At 42.5% G+C, this 21,832-nt stretch overlaps 1 pseudogene; it reads left to right on the forward strand.

Annotated features, from left to right (window-relative positions):
* The first annotated feature begins 2,483 nt into the window (after positions 1 to 2,483).
* LOC142447569 (U7 small nuclear RNA) lies at positions 2,484 to 2,579 on the forward strand (annotated as a pseudogene).
* Positions 2,580 to 21,832: the final 19,253 nt, after the last annotated feature.

Genomic DNA, 21,832 nt, shown 5'->3' on the forward strand with positions numbered 1-21,832 from the left:
TACACTTCTCACGGATATTTTGGCTCTGGAAAACATTGTAAATTGTTATATAAATATACTGTTTATATTTACATATATTTATGTAAATAATTGTTTTCTATTTACATACAAAAATACTTGGTCAAGCAGAGGGGTAGCGAACAAGAGGAAGGCCCTCAAGGAGCTGGACTGACAGTGGGACTGCAACAATGGACTCACGCACGGACACAACTGTGAGGATGGCCCAGGACCAGGCTGCCCCTCTCCGTTGTGCATAGGCTCCTTCAGGCTAGAACGGACTCAATGGCAGCTAACACCAACATATTAGCATGTAATAGGTTTGTGAGGGAGGGGCCTGGAGGCCACATCTGACCTCCTCTGGCTTTCATGGGAAAGGAGAGGCCAATTCCACATATGCCCAAGGAAGATGCCATGAGGTAGAGGTCAGACCTGCCTCCATCCTGCATCCTTCTTTATCCCAGTCTCCCCCCGCCTGCCCTTTCAGAGCATTCTTCTCTCCTTCTGGGTTTGGTCATCTATTGCAAAGGCCACACAGACTTACAAACAATACTTGGCATTATGGGGAAGTGCTTGGTGGTGCTGGCGAAGAGTTCTGAAGGTACCATGGACGGTTCAAAGGACAAAACAAATCTGTGTTGGAAGAAGTACGGCCAGAGTGCTCCTTAGAGGCAAGACTTTGTCTTACATACTTTGGACATGTTGTCCGGAGAGGCCAGTTCCGAGAGAAGGACATCATGCTTGATAAAATCGAGGAGCCGTGAACAAGGAAGGCGCTCCACAAGATGGACTGACAGAGGGGCTCAAGTATAGGAACAACTGTGAGGATGGTGCAGAGGCAGAGGGTGTTTTGTTTGGTTGTGCATAGGGTCGCTATGGGTCAGAATCCACTTGATGGCACTAACAACCGGGCGGTTAACAAATTATCCCAAGTGAGAATCAGAAAACATGAATGATACGGTTGTGTCCGCAGCATCTCTCCGCAGCCATACTGGTAGACATGTCTGTCCCTGGTCCTCAGCCTCTCAACCACCTGGCCCCAAAGCCTCTGCCTCGCTCAGACAATTGCTCAGACACTGCTCAGCAAGGGGTACAAATCTCCTTTTGTGCCAATAGATGCCCCAGGGGCACCCCACTCTGCAAACCAGCCTCCTGCCCGAAGGCACTCAGCTGTACTCTTTCCCTGGGCTAGGAAAGCTGGACACTGTCCCATGGTGTCAGCACAGTGGTGCTTCAGCCACTGCTGCCGCTGCTGTCACCACCACTTCACACAGGAATCTGACACATGCTACACTGGTGGCTCTTTTTTTCTTGATAGTGGTGGGGTGTTCTGTTCCTCCTGCTTCGGTGTCAGCTCACTTTATACCCAGAAGAACGGTGAAAAACTGACCCATCCCCAAGTTAGAGCCCTCTACCCCTTCTTTGCATGCTCCTAGCCAGTCACGTGGTGGGAGTTACAAAGTCTATGGCTAGAGGAGCCTTGCCAAGTAATCTCACTTCACGGCAGCTTGTTATTGCTGTTTTAAAACAAACACCTAGTTGTTCTCATTTTAATTTCTAATACAGAAAATATCTGATACCAAAAAGATTTACAGTCTCCAAACTCCAATAAAGGTTCACTATGAGTGGGATTCATTCCATTTGGTGGGTTGTGGGGGTTGGTTTGGGTTTACCCGTAAGCAAACGTAGCATGAACTTGGATACTCTGGTAGGAACTTTCTACCCCTAGAGGGGAGAGGTCATACCAGGGCCCTGGCCCAGCTATAGAAATGAGGTAACGGTGATTTGCAGGACTTTAGGTAAACGTAAATGCTCCAACACCGGCATCCAGGTTCTCACAGGTGACATCTGTGGTTTGGCACTTGATCACCTATTTAATCAGTCAAGAGCTAAGTGTGTTAGCCAAGGTTTGGTGAATATCTTACCATGTAAAGGTTGGTATTAGTTGTGTTGTTTTTAATTAGATATACAGTATATGGATCTGCTACCAGATACAGTGTCTTTGCACTATCTCTAATTTTCTTTTCTTTTAGAAGGGAGTTATTATTTTCAGCCCAGAAAACAAATTACTATGTTATGGAGAAGGTAAATTTTATTAAAAATCATTCTAATACAATTATCAGTGAAATGGTTTAGCTTTCCAAAAGAATCTAATGTAGTTCCTTTTCAAAGTGATTAAGTTAACTGCTTTCTGTATCTCCACTCTGGTAACTTAATTTGAAATTTTAAAATGCCTATCATTGATGGAGCTACGTGTCCCAGACAACAAGAAAAATAGCTACCACTGATAACTGATAACACACTATCTGAGTTTCTGGCATAATTGTCCCATTTCTTATTCTTAGTTCCTGAAAATAGGAACTGGGGTTTGAGAAAAAACCTGGGCCCTGGTCGACTAGAATCCTCAACAATCTTTGGAATTTGAACCTCTTCCCTAAATTGGTCTGTCTGAGTTATCCAGCAGATAATGTTTAAAATAGCAGTGCCAGTGTTACAGCTCTTTTAGAATTTGTCTAGCAGGTTTTCTGTTGTTTTGTTGTTGTTGTTGTTGTTGTTTTGGTTTTTTTTTCCAGAAAACCCCTTTAAAAATAAATAAATAAATAAAAGAACAGTGCCTTGGAATGCAAGCACTTCTCAATGCCTCTGGCTCCTGGCAAGTAGGACCGTATGTGTGTTTGTGAAAGGAAGTCAGAGAGAAGATGAAGAGGTGAATAAAAGGTGCCATTATGTCCAGCTCAATGCCAACACCTTTCACAATTGTTCCAGGGCCTTAGAGGACAGACACCTTGTCAAGGGTTCTAGTAGCTCCCTCACATATTCCTTTAGGACTTAAGAAATTCTAGACTCTCGTTGGCACATAGTCAATGAATAGGGCCCTTCCAGACATAACTCCATATGTGATGGACTATAGTTCTGGATTGTGTAACTGGGCCATAAGCCCACCTTGGAGGGTATACTCTACGATGAGAGCAGACAGGGCTCCAAAGACCTGACTTGAGCAGTGTGTGAACTAAGCCACACCTTTCCTTTCCGCTTCCTTGAGGACATCTTTGAAACTCCTACCTAGTATAGAGGGTGTGACTAACAACACCATCCTTTGTTTTCCTTGGGGGTATGGTCAGTTATAAACCAAACCATACCTCTGTTGAAGCCACTCCTCAGTACATAAACGCCACCCTGAACAGCAGAGCAATCCCTGGTCCTGGGAAGAGGACGTTCAAGATCTCTGAGTGAAGTGGTGAAGCCCACTGAGGCTAGATGCATCGGAGACTGTGGTGCAGAGACTCAAAGGGGCAGAGCCAACACGACAGGGTACCTTCTCCTCATCTGGCCTGAGACCCTGTGACTGAGAGGCAGAGCAGTGGCTGGATTCCTGGTTTATGGAGGCAAATGCCAAGGGACCACATGGCTGAAGGGCTAAGGCCAGAGAGATTTGACAGCTGGCTGAGGGAGGTGTTACTATGGACCAGTGACTGGCCTTACTGTAATCCTGGCTTGTGATGTCTATAACTTCCCTGATAAACCCTCTACAACCCCTGCACCAATGTTTATAGCAGTTTCATTCATAATGGCCACAGCAAGAGAAAGCTAGAAGGACTCACATGTCTTTCAATGGATGAATTGTTATGGAAGCTGGGATACACCCATACCATGGAATATTATTTATCAATAAAAAAGGAACAAACTTTTTAAAAAAGGAACAAACTATTGACACAGGCAACCATCTGGGTAGCTCCAAGTATTTATGCCAAGTGAAAAAAGGCCAATCCTAACCGATTACAAGGATCTACATATAACTTCCTCCCTCAGGGATGGACAACAGAAAAGTGGGTAAAGGGAGATGTCAGACAGTGTAATATATGACAAAATAATAATAATTTATAGATTATCAAGGGTTATCATGAAGGAGGAGAGAGCGGGGAGGAAGGGGAGAAAATAAGAAGCTGACACCTAGGGCTCAAATGGAAAGCAAATGTTTTGAGAATGATGATGGCAAGAGATGTGCAAATGTGCTTGACACAGTGGATGTATGTATAGATTGTGATAAGAGTTGTATGAGCCCCCAATAAAATGATTTAAAAAAATAAAGTAAATGTCTAGAAAAAATGATGCCAACATACGTACAGATATACTTGATACAGTTGATGTATGGATTGCTGTAAGAGTTATAAAAGCTCCCAATAAAATATCTTTTAGTATAAATAAATTTTTAAAAGTTGTTTTGGTTTAAAAGAAAAAAGCTCAATCGTAAAGAGCTCAAATTATATGACATTTGTAAGTACCATTTCGATAACATCTTTGAAAGGTCAAGAACTTCTCTCCTTGATATTAAAGATTTCCAGGACCAAGTGGGGGGGACCCTCAGTGGTGTAGTGAATTATGGGTTGGGCTGCTAAACCACAAGGCCAGTAGGTTGAATCCACTAGCCACTCCAAGGGAGAAAGATGAGGCTTTCTACTTCCATAAAGGGTTAGAGTCGTAGAAACCCATAGGGGCAGTTCTACTTTGTCCAATAGCATCACTGTGAGTCACAATGGACTTGATGGCAGGGAGTTTGATTGGTTTCTGGAGAGGACAATTGGGGACAGCAAGAAAGACAGAACCACCCAATAGGGAAAATGGAAAGACACAAAAATCTCAAAACAGACAATTCACAGAGAAAGAACTCTGAATGGTTGATAAGCATGTAAAAATATCAACCTTATTACGAACCATGAAAATACAAGTTAAATTGAGCTTTTAAAAAATCTATTAAATTTCAAATTTTAAAAGACATAATGTGTTAGGCAGGGTTCTCTGGAGAAACAAAACCAAGAAACATGATTAGAGAGAGAGATAGGTTTATACAGCAAGAAGGACGATAACAGCTAATTCGTGTGCACAGCAGTATAGAGGGCTCAGTTCAACTTACTTCCGTGGAACAGTTAATATATAGGAAATCCTCGACTCACGTGAGCTGCTGGGTCCAAGGTTAAGGAAGCTGACAGTGGAGTCCTCCCACAGACAGAGTCTGCCCACAGACAGCAAACAACAGTGTGGGTCACCAACAGGCAACAGCTCAGGAGCTTACCAAAGCAGGCCTGGATGGGATATCAAATACAAGCAATACAAGACAACAGGATCCACCAGCCTCAAGCTCAAGCAATGTACACACCAGCAGTGTGGTGAAGTAGGTCTCGAAGGAACATCAAGCTCTAGCAACAAGAGCCACAGGTTGGCCTTGCCCACAAATAGTGTAGCTCACAGGTTGTGGCAGAGAACTAGTTAAAGCAGTAGCACACTCCAGCATAGTCCAATCACCAGAGAGCAAGACATAGGGGGGGGCGGGCATTGCAGAGTCATTTATCTCTTTGCCCTCCAATCAAATTGTGACCTGATTAACCCCACATGTTCCTATTGGCCAAGTTGGCACAATAAACTTAACTATTACACACACTATATATACTCATGTATAAGCCGCGTTTTATGTGCTGAAAAACTGGGGTTCGGCTTATACACAGGTCAGTGGTACCCCAGCGAGGTGTAACATCTCGCTGGGGCCCCCCAAGGTAATGGGATGAATGCCCATTATCTCGCACGTGATTGCCGTTTCTCCGCTGTTCATTCAAAGCCCTGCTGACACTGCAGGGCTTTGAATGTTTGTTTACTCGCATCTAACCAATCAGAGCCACCCTATGACATGTATCTTTGAATAAGCCTTTTAAAGACCGTGTGCGAAGGATGTGGCATGAATGGATGTCATCTGGTCAAGCCCGACTAACAAAAGGAGGATATCTCATGAAGCCTGACATAGAGTTAATAGCAAAGTGGGTTCGATATGCATGGGAAGACATTCCAGAAGACATGGTGTGACGTGCCTTCCAGAAATGTAGTATTGGTAATGCTATGGATGGCAGTGAAGACTACGCTTTGTATGAAAATGACAGCAGTAATGGTGATGATGGCGATCTCAGTGAGGACAGTGTCTATGATGACCTCACACCAGCTGAAGCTCTACATTGGGATACAGATGATGAGGAATCCAGTTTTGAAGGATTTTGACTCTTTACATTTTTAGCTTGGTTGCTGATTGAGCTCAGGCAATAGTACTCTTAAGGTATCATTGTTGATACCTTGTTGTTTTTGTTGAACCTATTTTCCACTTACTGTGCTGGTTTACTAATGTTAAATGACTTGTACTTTTACTTATGTTTTTCATTTAAAATGAATATTTAAATACATTACCCCACTGTTGTCTCAATTTTTAGTAATTTTATTTTCATTTGTTTTGATAATTGAAACTCACCAATAGCTTCTGCATTTTCCACGCTAGGCTTATACTTGAGTCAATCAGTTTTTCTGGTTTCCCAGGTAATAATTAGGTACCTCGGCTTACACTCGGGTAGGCTTATACTCGGGTTGGCTTATATTCGAGTATATATGGTAATATTTAACTGGTAATATTTTAAACAATATTAGCATAGGCCTTGGGATACGTACTTTCTTATGCTATTTTATAGATGTGTAAACTAATACAGCCTTTTTGCAATACAATTGAATACCCATCTGTAAGACTTAAAGTTTAAGCCATCAATCATCAATGACACTTTACAAGTCAAACCTTCAAAAGATGTAAACATAGGACATCTTAGAAACAACCTAAAATTTTTTCCATAAGCAAGTGGATAATTAAATTAAGCACTATACAATTGTTAAAACAAAAATTCATCACTCAAAGTTTATTAATAAGGGGGAAATGTGTTGCAGAATAATGTATAAAATATCACACACACACATACATTTATATGTGTACCTATCCGTATATTTTAAAGTCTAGAAGAATATACATAAAACTAATACATGTGATTAAATCTAACTATTCACGGTGATTACCTTCAGCACAGTGAGTACAGTCAAAATGCTCTTCAGAAGCCAGGATGGCAAGAGTTCCTCTTCTGTACTCTAGACATGTTGTCAGGAGAGGCAAGACCCTAGAGAAGGGCATCATGCGTGGTAGACAGTCACAGCAGCCGCACAAGGAGCTCAAACACGATGAGTTGTGAGGACGGCAAAGGGCCAGCAGTGCTTCATTCTGTTGTCCGTGGGACTGTTATGAATCAGAACCGACTCAACTGGGAGTTAACAACAACCACCGGTATGTAGTAAGGACATGAAATGGGAATAGAGTTAACTGTCCTTTTTCCTTCCTTGGAAATTATAATAAACATTTCCCATGATGGTTTTAGCAAGAGTTGTTTTTATTTATTTGTCATTGTAAATATCACACAACTTTCACCAATTCAACTTTTTACAGGTTTACAATTTATTGATGACCATGGCAATTATTTGTGTACCCCTAGCCCTGCCTGGTCCTGTGTCATCCTCACAATTACTGTCATGTTTGAGCCCATTGTTACCACCACTGTGTCCACCCATCTTGTCAAAGACCCTCCTCTTTTTCACTGCCCCTCTACTTTACCAAACATGATGTCCTTCTCCAGGGATTGCTCTCTCCTGACAATGTGTTCAAAGGACATGAAATAAAGTCTCGCCATCCTTGCGTCTAAGGAGCATTCTGGCTGTACTTGTTCCAAGACAGATTTGCTCGTTCTTTTAGCTTTCCATTGCACTTTCAATATTCTTATTCAACACCATAATTCAGCACCATAATTCAAATGTATCAATTCTTTTTCAGTCTTTCTTATTCAATGTCCAACTTCCTTCTATTTATTTATTTTACATTTTTATTAGGGGCTCATATAACTCTTATCACAATCCATACATATACATACATCAATTGTGTAAAGCACATCTGTACATTCTTTGCCCTAATCATTTTCAAAGCGTTTGCTCTCCACTTAAGCCCTTTGCATCAGGTCCTCTTTTTTCCCCTCCCTCCCTGCTCCCCCTTCAATGTCCAACTTTCACATGCATATGTTAAGTTTCTGTAGTCAGCAATACTTTGGTTCTTGGCTTCCCACAATGAAAGAATTTACACCAAAGCCCGTTTTGTAACCCAAGTACGTTTTTATAAAGGACAGGACAAGTGTCCGGTTTTATAGTCTCAAAGGGGTTCATAACTGGGCCCGAACAACCACATGGAAAAGAGCACCCACACGTGTGGATCTTGGGGGTGGGGGAGATCCAAGGAGGCCAGAAGCATAAGAACCCTAGAGGCTGAGAGCATGTGGGCCAAGAGGCTGTGGGCCTAAAGCAGGCCCAGAGCAAGCACATGTGCACCTGCACAGAGGAGGGAGACCCTCCCCTTTATTCTAGCCCCTGGCTGGGGGAAGGTGTGGTTGATGGTGTTGGTTGACCCCATTGGCTTGGTTGAGCACACCTGAGTGATGGCATGAGCCTGGGCCTAGTTTGGACCTCCCAGGTGTACCTCCCACCTAGCTCAGGGGCTTGAGTATGAGCATACTCAATTTGGGGTCTTCGTGAATGTCTAATGGTTGCCTGATTTCTTTCCAACCTCCTCTATGGGGGCCTTTGCAGGCATGGGAGGACCAATCCCGTCCCTAAGCTAGCTACCTAACACATATGTGATGATTAAAAATATAATAGCATGTGTCAGGTGCACCTTAGTCCTCAAAATAATGTCCTTGGTTTTCAACACTTTAAAGCAATGGTTCTCAACCTGTGAGTTGCAACCCTTGGGGGTCAAATGACCCTTTCACAGGGATCGCCTAAGACCATTGGAAAACACATATTTCCAATGGGCCTAGGAACCGAGATACTGCTCCTCTATCTGTCTCCAGGTGGGTCCGCCCACATGCAGATATGCCCACATAAGAGTACCTGGTATACAGACTGTTACCCATGCTAAACCATGCTTCAAGACAAAATTTCATTTGTCATTAGAAATAAATATTTCATGATATATAATTACATATTGTTTTTGTGATTAATCACAGTGCTTTAATTATGTTCCATTTGTAACAATGAAAATATATCCTGCATATCAGCTATTTACATTACAATTCATAACAATAGCAAAATTACAGTTATGAAGTAGCAACAAAAATAATTTTATGGTTGGGGGTCACCACAACATGAGGAACTATATTAGAGGGTCGAGGCATTAGGAAGGTTGAGAACCACTGCTCTAAAGAGATGTGCAGATTTCCCCAAAACAAAGCTTTGTTTAATCTTTCGTGGGAAACAGAACAGGGAAGAGTGTATGCGGACAAACTCTCAACATTCATGCATTAAGGAGTCTGGGAGGCCAAGGCTCCCATGGAGGAAAGCTTCATGTTCGTGGGTTGGAGATGTGTCCCACTCACATTCTTCCAAGTAAAAGCTATTGCCCACAATGTCCCCCCATAATAATGCCAAATCTAAGGTGCTGTTTTCAAACACATCATCACTGGAGGTGATATACACTTGGAGGTCAACTGCTTGAAGGTTATCTGCCAGAAGGTGGTCAGCCAACTAAGGCAACCAGAACCTATTGTCTATCCCACCCTAAGTAGGATCCACACCTTTCTGATAAGGATAATGGATTGTTCTTCTGAGGGAGAACTCAAAGACTCCTAAGGTCAAGCCAACTCAGGGACAACCAAGGTTAGATTGCCCTCTTGACTCTAGAGCCACTAATCTTGTAACATGTACGCCTTCCTTTCCTATCACATGTGTGTCCCTAGTGCAATCCCTCCCACAAGCTCATCGCCCTCCTGGGATGCATGTGCCTATTGTATAACCCCTTCCTGTTACGTATGTGCTTACCATGGCTTACAAATTCATGAAATTACATTACACTCTTTGGAGACCTGGCTCATGTAGTCATGACTGAGAAGGTGAGCACTTGCGTGCTCTATCTTGTCTGATGGCTCTTTAATTTATGCCTAATTACACAACCGCCCCTTCGGCCCATTCCATTGTGGGGGCGCGTACTCCACAAGCTCTTGACTTGCTTCTATGAGAACTGATTGTGATAAAATAAGATAAAATCCTTGACAACTTCTGTCTTTTGTTTGTTTACCATAATGTTACCTACCGGTCCAATGTGAGGATTTAGGTTTTCTTTACATTGAGTTGTAATCCACACTGAAGGCTGCAATACTTGATCTTCATCAGCAAGTGCTTCAAGACTTTCTGACTTTCAGCAAGAAATGTTTTGTCATCTGCATATCTCAGGTTATAAATAAGCCTTCCTCCAATCCTGATGTCACATTCTTTTCATAAAATCTAGCTTCTCTCACGACATCCCTCACTGACCCATATTCCTACAGGGGACAACACCGAAGACACATTGAGTCAAAACACTAAGAGGGTGCAACAGGACAGCAGGGGGATGGAGCGGTGAGGTCTCCAGGGAATGCCACAAGTGGACTTTGGGGCCAGGGCTTGGTGCCCCAAAACACTGGACTGGAAAACACTCCTAAAGGCCAACAAACAGCCCTTGAACTAACTACAAGCTTCTCTTTCTTGTTGTGTTTTGTTTTGTTTCTTTGTCATTGTTTTGTTGTTGTTGTTTTGTTGTATATTGTTGCTTGGTTTTACTCTGTCTTGTTTTTGTGCATGCTATTATCTCCGCAGGTCTGTCTAAATAAGATAGGTTGGATGAGCAATCTGGAGGAGAAAACAACGGGACTGACAGTTCCACGGGGACATGCATGGGAGAGGGGGAGGTGGGGGGAAAGGTAGTGGCGTTAACAAACCCAGGGACAAGGAAACAATAAGTGATCCAAATCAGTGGTGAGGAGGGTGTAGGAGGCCTGGTAGGGCGTGATCAAGGGTAATGTAACCAAGAGGAATAACTGAAACCCAAATGAAGAATGAGCATGATAGTGGAACAAAAGGAAAGTCAAAGGAAATAAAGGAAAGAGCTAGGAAGCAAAGAGCATTTATAGAGGTCTAAATAAAGGCATGTAAATATGCAAATATATTTATATATGAGGATGAGGAAATAAATCTATGTGCTTATATTTATAGGCTTAGTATTAGGGTAGCAGATGGACATTGGGCCTTCACTCAAGTACTCCCTCAATGCAGGAATACTTTCTTCTATTAAGTTGGCATTCTATGATGCTCACCTTCCCAACGCAATCGCTAAAGACAAAGCAGGTAAATAAGCAAATGTGATGACGAAAGTTGATAGTGCACAGTTATCAAAAGATATAGTGTCTGGGGTCTTGAAGGTAAACAAGCCTCCATCTAGGTCAGAAGCAACAAAGCCCACATGGAAGAAGCACACCAGCCTGCATGATCACAAAGTGCCGAAGGGATCAGGTATCTGGCATCAAAAAATCATATCATTGTGTGCTCACCTCCCCAATACGATCGCTGAAGACAAATGGATGCATAAGCAAATGTGAAGAAAGCTGATGGTGCCCGGCTATCAAAAGATATAACATCTGGGGTCTTAAAGGCTGGAAGGTAAATAAGTGGCCATGTAGCTCAGGAGCAGCAAAACCCACATGGAAGAAGCACACCAGCCTGTGGGATCACGAGGTGTCGAAGGGATCAGGTATCAGGCATTCATCAGAGCAAAAAGTCATATCATTATGAATGGGGATGGGGAGTGTGGAGTGGAGACCCAAAGCCCATTTGTAGGCCCCTAGACATCCCTTTACAGAAGGGTCTCGGGAAAGAGATGAGCCAGTCAGGGTGCCATGTAGAGAAGATGAAAAATACAACTTTCCTCTAGTTCCTAAATGCTTCCTCCCCTCCCCACTATCAATATCCCAATTCTACCTTACAAATCCGGCTGGACCAGAGGATTTACACTGGTACAGATAGGAACTAGAAACACAGGGAATCCAGGGCGGATGATCCATTCAGGGCAAGTGGTGTGAGTGATGATACTGTAGTGATACTGGGAGGGTGGTGATACTGGGAGGGTGGAAAGAGAGTGGGTTGGAAAGGGGGAACCAATTACAAGGACCTACATGTGACCTCCTCCCTGGGGGATGAACAACAGAAAAGTGGGTGAAGGGAGATGACGGACAGGGAAAGATAAGACAAAATAATAATTTATAAATTATCAAGAGTTCATGAGGGAGGGGAAGTGGGGAGGGAGGGGAAAATGAGGAGCTGATGCCAGGGGCTTAGGTGGAGAGCAAATGTTTTGAGAATTATGAGGGCAATGAATGTAGGGGTGTGCTTTACACAATTGATGTATGTATGGATTGTGATAAGCGTTGTATGAATCCCTAATAAAATGATAAAAAGTAATACATGGTCACATACATAAGGTAGAACCACAAATAAAAGCATAATGTCAAGTCAAAAAATAAATCTAGATTCTCTGATTATTTCTTCAACATACAGATTGAATAAGTATGGTTAGAAGATGCAACCTGACGTATACCTTTCACAATTTCATACCATGCACTATGCCCTTGTCCTGCTCCCACAACTGCTTGTTGACCCACGTACAAGTTCCACTGAGCACAGTGTAGTGTTTTGGAATTCCCATTCTTCTGAAAGCTATCCATAGTTTGTTATGGGCCACACAGTCAAATGCCTTTGCATAGGCAATCAAACACAAGTAAGTAAATATCTTTCTGGCAGGCTTTGCTTTGAGCCAAGATCCATCTGACACCAGCGACAATACCCTTTGTCCCACTTCATCTTCTGAGTCCCTGTGTTAGACAGGGTTCACTAGAGAAACAAAACCAGAATGCTAATACATATATATGTATATATATACAGATAGATAGATAGATGACATAAGAAATAAGCAGTTAATGAAATTATAAAGCAGTACAAATGGCTCAGTGCAACTCACCCCCATGAGACAGTTGTGAGACACTGGTGGTCCTTCAAGTCTTAGGGCCGCCAGGTAGCCCTCTGTAGAGCAATTCAGGCTATCCGGGCACAGGCAGCAAACAGCAAGGCAGGTCACCAACAGTCAGCCAGATGACAGGGTCTGACAGTCCCCAGCTCAAGAGATGTAAATTTCATTAGTGTGGAGAAGCAGGTCTTGAAGGAACCTCAAGCTACAGTGACACAGTCCACGGGTTAGGTGTCCACAGGTAGTGTAGCTTGCAACTTGAGGTACAGATCAAAGCAGCTGCACACTGGTCCGATGATCAAAGAGCAAGAGACAGGAAAGGCGAGGCTTGCCAAGCCATTTATCTCTCCGCCCTTCAATTAATCCCATGTGTTTCTCAGCCAGGTTGGCACAATAAACTACCTCAATCCCTGTCAACATACTGCTGGAACTTTTGTTGAATGACCATCAGTAAAATTTTACTTGTGTGCAATATCAATGATATCATTCTTTAGTTTGAGCATTCTGGTGGATCACCTTTCTTTGGAATGTGACAACCATGAATCTTTTCCAGTCAGTTGGCCAAGTAGCTGTCTTCCAAATTTCTTAGCATAACTAAGTGAGTACTTCCAGTACTTCAAGACCTTGTTAAAACATTTCAATTAGCATTCCATCAATTCCCGGAGCCTTGTTTCTGGCTAATGCTTTTCAGTGCAGTTTGAACTTCTTCCTTCAGCATCACTGGTTCTTACTCATATGCTAGCTCCTGTTATGGTGGAATATTGACTGGTTCTTGTTTGCACTGACTGTATTCTTTCCATCTTCTTTTTTTTTTAATTTATTGTTTGTTTGTTTTTTTATGTTTTATTAGGGGCTCATACAACTCTTATCACAATCCATACATATACATACATCAATTGTATAAAGTACATCTGTACATTCTATGCCCTAATCATTTCCTTTTTTTTTTCGCCTTTTCTTTTTTTACATTTTATTAGGGACTCATACAACTCTTATCACAATCCATACATATACATACATCAATTGTATAAAGCACATCCATACATTCCCTGCCCCAATCATTCTCAAAGCATTTGCTCTCCACTTAAGCCCCTTGCATCAGGTCCTCTTTTTTTCCCCCTCCCTCCCCTCTCCCCCCTCCCTCATGTGCCCTTGGTAATTTATACATCGTTATTTTGTCATATCTTGCCCTATCTGGAGTCTCCCTTCCCCCCCTTCTCTGCCGTCCATCTCCCAGGGAGGAGGTCACATGTGGATCCTTGTAATCAGTTCCCCCTTTCCAACCCACTCACTCTCCACTCTCCCAGCATCGCCCCTCACACCCTTGGTCCTGAAGGTATCATCCACCCTGGATTCCCTGTGCCTCTAGCCCTCATATGTACCAGTGTACAACCTCTGCCCTATCCAGTCCTGCAAGGTAGAATTCGGATCATGGTAGTTGGGGGGAGGAAGCATCCAGGATCTGGGGGGAAGCTGTGTTCTTCATCGGTACTACATCACACCCTGACTGACCCATCTCCTCTCCTAAACCCCTCTATGAAGGGATCTCCAGTGGTCGACATTTGGGCCTTGGGTCTCCACTCTGCACTGCCCCCTTCATTCAATATGGTATACACACACACACACACACACACACACACACACACACATATATTCTTTTTTTTTTTGCATGATGCTTTTACCTGGTCCCTTGGGCACCTCGTGATCGCACTGGCTGGTGTGCTTCTTCTATGTGGGCTTTTTTGCTTTTGAGCTAGATGGCTGCTTGTTCACCTTCAAGCCTTTAGGACCCCAGACACTATCTCTTTTGATAGCCGGGCACCATCCGCTTTCTTCGCCACATTTGCTTATGCACCCATTTGTCTTCAGCAATCCTATCATGGAGGTGTGCAGCCAATGATGTGATTGTTTTGTTCCCTGATGCCTGATAACTGATCCCTTTGGGACCACTCGATCACACAGGCTGGTGTGTTCTTCCATGTGGGCTTTGTTGCTTTTGAGCTAGATGGCCGCTTGTTTATCTTCAAGCCTTTAAGACCCCAGTCACTATCTCTTTTGATAGCCGGGCACCATCAGCTTTCTTCACCACATTTACTTGTTCACCCACTTTGGCTTCAGCAGTTGTGTCGGGAAAGTGAGCATCACAGAGTGCCAATTTAATAAAAGAAAGTATTCATGCATTGAGGGAGTGCTTGAGTAGAGGCCCAAGGTTCTTCAGCCACCTTAATATTAAACCTATAAATGTAGACACTTAGATCTCTTTCCCCATCCTCATATATATGTTTGCATGTACATGTCTTTGTCTAGACCTCCATAAATGCCCCTTGACTCCCAGCTCCTTCCTCCCTCTCCCTTGACTTTCCTCCTGCCCCACCACCATGATCCGTCCCCACCTGGGCTACAGCTATACCTCTTCTCTACGCAACCTTACCCTTGATCGTTCCCCATCAGGCCTGCCACTCCCCCCTCACTACCATTTTGGGTCCCATGTTGTTCCCTTGCCCCTGTGTTTATTAACACCACTTCCTTACCCTCCCTCCCCTCCCCCACCCGGAGCTGTCTGTCCCCCCGGAACTGTCTGTCCCATTGTTTTTCCTCCAGATAGTTCATCCAGCCTGTCCTATTCAGACAGACCTGTGGAGACACTAACATGCACGAAAACAAGACAGAGGTAAACAAAGCAACAGTATACAACCAGACAACAAAACAACAAAAACAAAGCACTGACAAAGAACAAAACAAAACACTTCACAAAAGAAAGGCTTGTAGTTCGTTCAAGGATCATTTGCTGGCCCTTAGGAGCGTTTTCCAGTCCAGTCTGTTGGGGCACCACACCCTGGCCCCAAAGTCCACTTTCAGCATTCCCTGGGGACCTTGCCACTCCATTCCCTTGCTGTTCCACTGCACTCCCCCAGTGCTTTGCCTCGGTGTGGTGGGATCAGGTCAGGTGCAATTCCCACACTGTGTCTCCGGTGCTGTCCCCTGTATCACCCTTGGTCACTGAGGGGCATCATGTCTCATAGTAGGGCCAGCCATGTTGTTCTCTCTGTGGACTGGCTGCTCTACTCAGGAGCATCATCATCACGGCCTGGTGGGCCAGGCTGTGTTCCACTCTCTCCTCCTGCCCCTTCATCTGCTCCCGTGTGCTCTGATCAGATATGTCCATCTCCCGGAGCTGCAGAATCAATGTCATCCTTTGAAACAAATTCTTTTTTGGGGGAGGGGCAGGAATCCACTTAATTTTTGGTGCTGGGCCAGCTCCATCTTCTTTTGATGCTTCCTGCATCATCCAATATTTTACCCATAGAATCTTTCAATATGGCAACTTACGTTTTTTCTTGAGTTCTTTTACCTTAAGATATGCTGAGCATATTCTTCCCTTTTGCTTTTCTAACTCCAGGTGTTTACATCTTTTATTATAATATTTTATTATGTCTTCTTGAGCTGCTCCTTAAAATAATCTATTCGGCTCTTTGACTTTATCATTTCTTCTATGTGCAATAGTTACTCTGTGATTAAGAGCAGGTTTCAGAGTCTCTTCAGACATCCACTTTGCTCTTTTCTTTCTTCCTTGTACTTTCAATTACCATTTGTTTTCTTCATGAATGATGTCCTTCATCATTCCACAGCCCATTAGGTCTTCTGTCATTAGTGGTCAATGCAGCAAATCTGTTCTTGAGATGACCTCAAAGGTCAGGTGGGATGTCAACTGGAGGTTGTATATTGGCTCTCATGAACTTGTTTTGATCTTCTTCAGCTTCAGCCTGAACTTATGCAAGCAACTGATATTCTGTTCTACACTCTGCCCCTGGCCCAGTGTTAGCGTCTGATATTGAGCTTCTCCACCATCTCTTCACGTGTATAGTCATCTTTTTGTTGTTGAAAAAATAAGTATTTGCAATGAAGAAGTCATTGGTCTTGCAAAATTCTATCATGTGATCTCCAACTTCGTTTCTATCACCCACATCATATTTTCCAACTACTGTTTCTTCCTGTTTCCAACTTTTGCATTCCAACTACCAATAGCTATCAATACATCTTGATTGTAGGTTTGATCAATTTTAGACTGACTGAAGACATTGGTAGCATGCTTCAACTTTTTATCATTAGCTTTGGTGGCTGTTGCATAAATTCGAATCACAGTTGTATTGGATTTTCTTTAAGATTGATAGATATAATATTATCACAGACAGCTTTGTACTTCATGATCAATTTTGAAATGTCCTTTTTAATTATGAATGCCATGCCATTCCTCTTGAATATTTCATGTCCAACATAGTAAACTATATGACTCTCTGGTTCAAAATGGCCAATTCCAATCAATTTCATCCATTTCAGTTCACTAATGCCTAGAATGTCCATTTTTAAGTGCTGTATTTCCTTTTTTACAAGTTCAAATTTTTCTAGATTCATACTTCACACATTTCAAGTTCAGATTGTTATTTATTTTTGTGGCTGTGTCTTCTCATCTTGAGCCATGCCCCAACAGCAAATGAAGGTCCTGAAGGCTTTATGCCCACAGGCTCTACTCCATCCCTATTAGTATGGTCGACTCTACTTTGAGAAGGCACCTCTTCCTCAGTCCTATTTTGAACACCTTCCAGCCTGAGGGTCCCATTTCTGGCATGCTCTCTGATAATAATCTGGTTCTTTTCATGAAGTTTTCATTATCTGACAATGATCTGATCTGTCCATAAGTTTTCCATAGCTTATTCCTCAGAAGTGGACAGCCTATTCTTTCTTTGTAGTCTGTTCATAGTCAGGAAGCTCAGCTGAAACCTGTTCCGTTTGGGTGACCCTGCTGGCATTTGAAATACCAGTGACATAGCTTCCAGCATCACAGCCACACACAAGCCTTCACAATGCAGCACACTGACAGACAAGTGGTGGTTGGACTCCATACGTTTGCTTTTTCTTGCCTTTTTATATAAGTGCGGTCATTATGCTTGACTTAGTTCCTTCAGCATAATGCCTTCAAGTTCCATCCATACTGTACATACTGCAGCATGCATTGAAATTTCATTTCTTCTATCAGCTAAGTAATATTTCATAGTATGTATATACCATACCTTGTTTATACTGCCATCTCTTTATGGACATTTGGTTTGTTTCCACCTTGTAAGGTTATTGTGAATAATGTTGTAATGAATATTGATGCACAAGTCTCTTTTTGCGTCTCTGCTTTGGGGTATGTATCTTGGCGTGGAATTGCTGAGTCATGTGGTAGTTCTGAGAGCCCTGGTGGTGTAATGGTTATGAGATGGGCTGTTAACCACAAGTTTAGCAATTCAAACCCGCCAGCCAAACCATGGGAGAAAGATAAGTCTTCTACTCCCACAAAGACTTCCAGTCTCAGAAAAACCACAGGGACAAGTCAACCCTCTCATAGGGTCACTATGAGGCATCGACTAGATGGCAGTGAATTTTTGCTTTTTGATGGTAGTTCTATTTTAGGTTGTTTCGGAAGCTACCAGTTTTCCACAATGGTTGTGCTATGTTGCATTCCCGCCAGCATAAGGGTTCCAATTTTCCCGCAGCCTTGTCAACAGTGGTTATTTCCTGGTTTACTTGTTCGTTTGTTTCAATATTAGGACATTTTCTTCTTATTTGTACTCCTTGTTACTAGCTTCTCATTTCCCCCAACCTCCCTTGCCTCTAAGAAACTATTTATTTAGTTACTGTCTCTATAAATTTATCTAATTATTGTTTTGTTTTGTTTTTTAAAAAAACTGCTTCATGAGAGAAGCTTAAGGCTTCTCAGCTCAATGGCACTGCATAAACTCAAGATATTGGTGGTATCATATGCATTATCAATAACTTTATCCTTTATAGCTATCAGCACTGGTTTAAACAAGATTTCCAAATCAAAGTTCATTTATGCACAGAGCACACCTTTGAGACCAGGCTATAATTCCAAAACACAGATATAATAAATTACTTGCCTAGATGTTCAAACAAGCCAGAAAATGATCCAGGATTCCAACCTCTGCTGGAATAAATATACATACTGGTTCCCAGAGCAGCACTATAAATAAACCCATTCTTTGACATTTTAGTCTCTCACCAAGTAATTGAGTGTTTAAAAATGGCAAACCTTCACTTTGGTGTTAAAAATTATCTACATCTGGCATTCCTTTTTAAAGGATGGCTTTTGAAAGTTTAACACTAACCTTCCTGAGAAAGTACGATAATATTGGTGTCCACCTTCTGTAAGAGGACAACTGCAGAGAGAGGACATGATGCTATTTCAGATGACAGGTCTGGCCATCTGATTTAAACTAAGACCAGTGATTTATCAGGAGTGCTCTATAACAGTATTATCCTAATTCCTAATTCTGAAACTTTCTTACGAAAAAGAAGCACTGCGATAAGAGTTGTATGAGCCCCTAATAAAATGATTTAAAAAAAGATAATGGGAAAACAGGAAGCACAAAAGACACTGATCTGATCTAAGAAAACTCATTCAAGCGGTCTCTACCAACAAGGACAGATGTTCCTACTCCCCACTGCCATGGAGCTGATTGTGACTCCGTAAGACCTTGTATAGGATTTCCACGATTGCAAATCTTTAGGGAGAAAGAATCTTCGCCTCGTGAACTACGTAAGTAGTCAGGCATAAATCCAGTAAGTTCTCTCAACCTCAGATTCCTCATTTGTAAAATGGGACCAAGACTAGCTCTCTCCTTAACCAAATGGATTGTCCTGAAGTTCAGATAAAAAAAGGGATTATGAAGAGTCTCAGTAAATAAAGTATGAAGTTCCAGATAAATTATTACTAATATGTGAATTCTCAGCACATGTATATTCTGTCTCCTCTCCAAATGTGAGAAAACAGCTGATTTGTTATCCTCAATAATTTGTTTGTTTTACTAGACTAACAGCTCTCATCTACTGTATCTAGAAAAATTGGTTCTAACCTTTGTGAGGTATGTCACGATTTAAAATGACAAAGTAATTTAAGATGATTAAAATATCCAAAGGATGATATTAGATAATTACTTCTAGTATCTGCTCTTTCTCTGAACGCATTGCCCTCACTTTCAGCTTCCACTGATCACATGATCCCACTCTTTCTTACCCACAGCCAGAGCTGGGTTAAGGGTTAGACAGTTGGGTATTTGTCCAAATCATTACTCTATAAGGGAGTCTGCAATATCACTGGAATAATGAGTAATTATTAACTCAATAACTCAAAGAACCAATTAACTCAAGCATTCACATGTAAATTCTTACATGGAAGACTAAATTTGCCTCTGGTTAAAATACTGTACAAAGGAAATGGAAAATAAAAGCAATAGTATTAACCTAACATTTATTGAGTACTTGTTCTTTTTTACCAAATGCTTTCTGTACATTATTTCATCGAGCCCAACAGTACTGTATGACTATGGGAAACTGAGATGTGCCCGAGACTACACCAGTGGCAGATGGTGGAGGTGGATTCGAAACCTCCTGGGTCTATACTCAGTAGGCTTTGACGGCCTACCCCAAGTCTGTCACTTGTTTCTGTGTCTTGCCTGTGTGCGGGAACACTTAGATGAAACAGTACATGGACTAATTCTGAAACAAATTCACGGCATGGTGCTCCTGGACAGGAACCAGTGACTCACATTAGAATGTAAAATACCTTTCTACCTGTCACCAAAGGAAGAGCTATGTTTAGAAAATTGTGAAAGAAAAGTGAAAAGAGAGTAGAAACGACAGAAAAGTGTGAACTATATTGCCAATTTTTTCCCAAATTATTGGCATTGCTTTTAGTTAGTCTTATTCAAGATATAAATGAATTTTCATTTATCATTTTGATTGATGGGAAATTAGTTTCTCACTGATAACATCAAATAAGGATTGGATAAATGTTTGAAGAATACTTCAAAAAGTATGTCTCTTTGGATTTAATCAGAGAGCACATAAGGTAACAGGGATGAAAGCATGCCCCGGAAGGAACTGGAAACCGTTATGATGAGTGAAGTAAGTCAATCACAAAGGACAAGAGTTATATAAGTTCAGTACTACAAAAAGACACCAATTAAATCTTAGGAACCAATTCCTGAGCACAAGGTGAGAAGGCTACCTACTAGCCATGACCCAACCATACATCACCTCCCTTTTGAGCACTTCACAAGAGCCAACTTGAAGGAGAAGACCTCACATTACCTGTGGTCACTCCTTCAAGAGGGGGTAAATGAGAGATGACCAACCAGTTGAAGCTATGAAACATCAAGACAAGACTGGGGCAAATCAATGCCCCTCCCCTCCCCCCGGCCCCCCACCCCCACACACACAAAAATGGAAGGAGAATCTCCCCAGGAAATCAAGCTAAGGCCAGGGGTAGGAGACCATCTACATCGTGGAGGAGACACTGTGAGTATGGTGGGTGAATGGGGAGAAATAACCACACAGCGGGAAGCGATGTTAAACAATGAGTGTAGGGAACCTAGGAGGACAATGGGCCAGATTTTATGTTCCTGGGTAGACACTATGTGAATACGTTTCTACCCAACCTCTGGGGAACCATGTCGTAGAGGAAGCACCATGATGATCGTGGAAGCTGACTTTGCAGGCAGCCTGGCATAACCCAGGGGTTACACCAGAAGGACTTAACATAGAGGCTCGGCAGAATGTACTGAGCCCCTCCTCAAAGATGCTTGCACATTTGGACTGAGGACTGGAGTACTTGGATGGGAGCAGGAGCGGAGAGTGGCCAACGCAGGAGTGTGGAAGCAGTGGTCACTGAACTTTGGAGGGAAACACTGGCTGGGTGGGTGTCCAATGGAAAGGGACCCAGAATCACCATATATTTAGTACTTTGATACCAACCTCGCAGTGACATGACAGGTTTCAGTCTGCTGGGCAGGGACCTGCACTTGGAAGAAGTGATCCAGGAAGGTCCTCCTGGCACCAAACCCCACACGTAAACAGAGCACAATCCAATCGGATCAACTATGTAAGGCAACACTCATGGCTTGCAGCTCAAGGTAAATACGTACTTGCATAGACTCCTTAGACTGACAGTGTCCACAGGGCTGTTTCATTGGGAACATTGACTATATTATTACCTTATACCCCAGGGGAATGGTTGATAATGTTGTCCTTTTTTGTTTCTAGGGGTGTTTG

This window comes from Tenrec ecaudatus, chromosome 4 (genome assembly GCF_050624435.1).
Source record: "Tenrec ecaudatus isolate mTenEca1 chromosome 4, mTenEca1.hap1, whole genome shotgun sequence".
In the NCBI taxonomy this organism is placed as follows: Eukaryota; Metazoa; Chordata; class Mammalia; order Afrosoricida; family Tenrecidae; genus Tenrec; species Tenrec ecaudatus.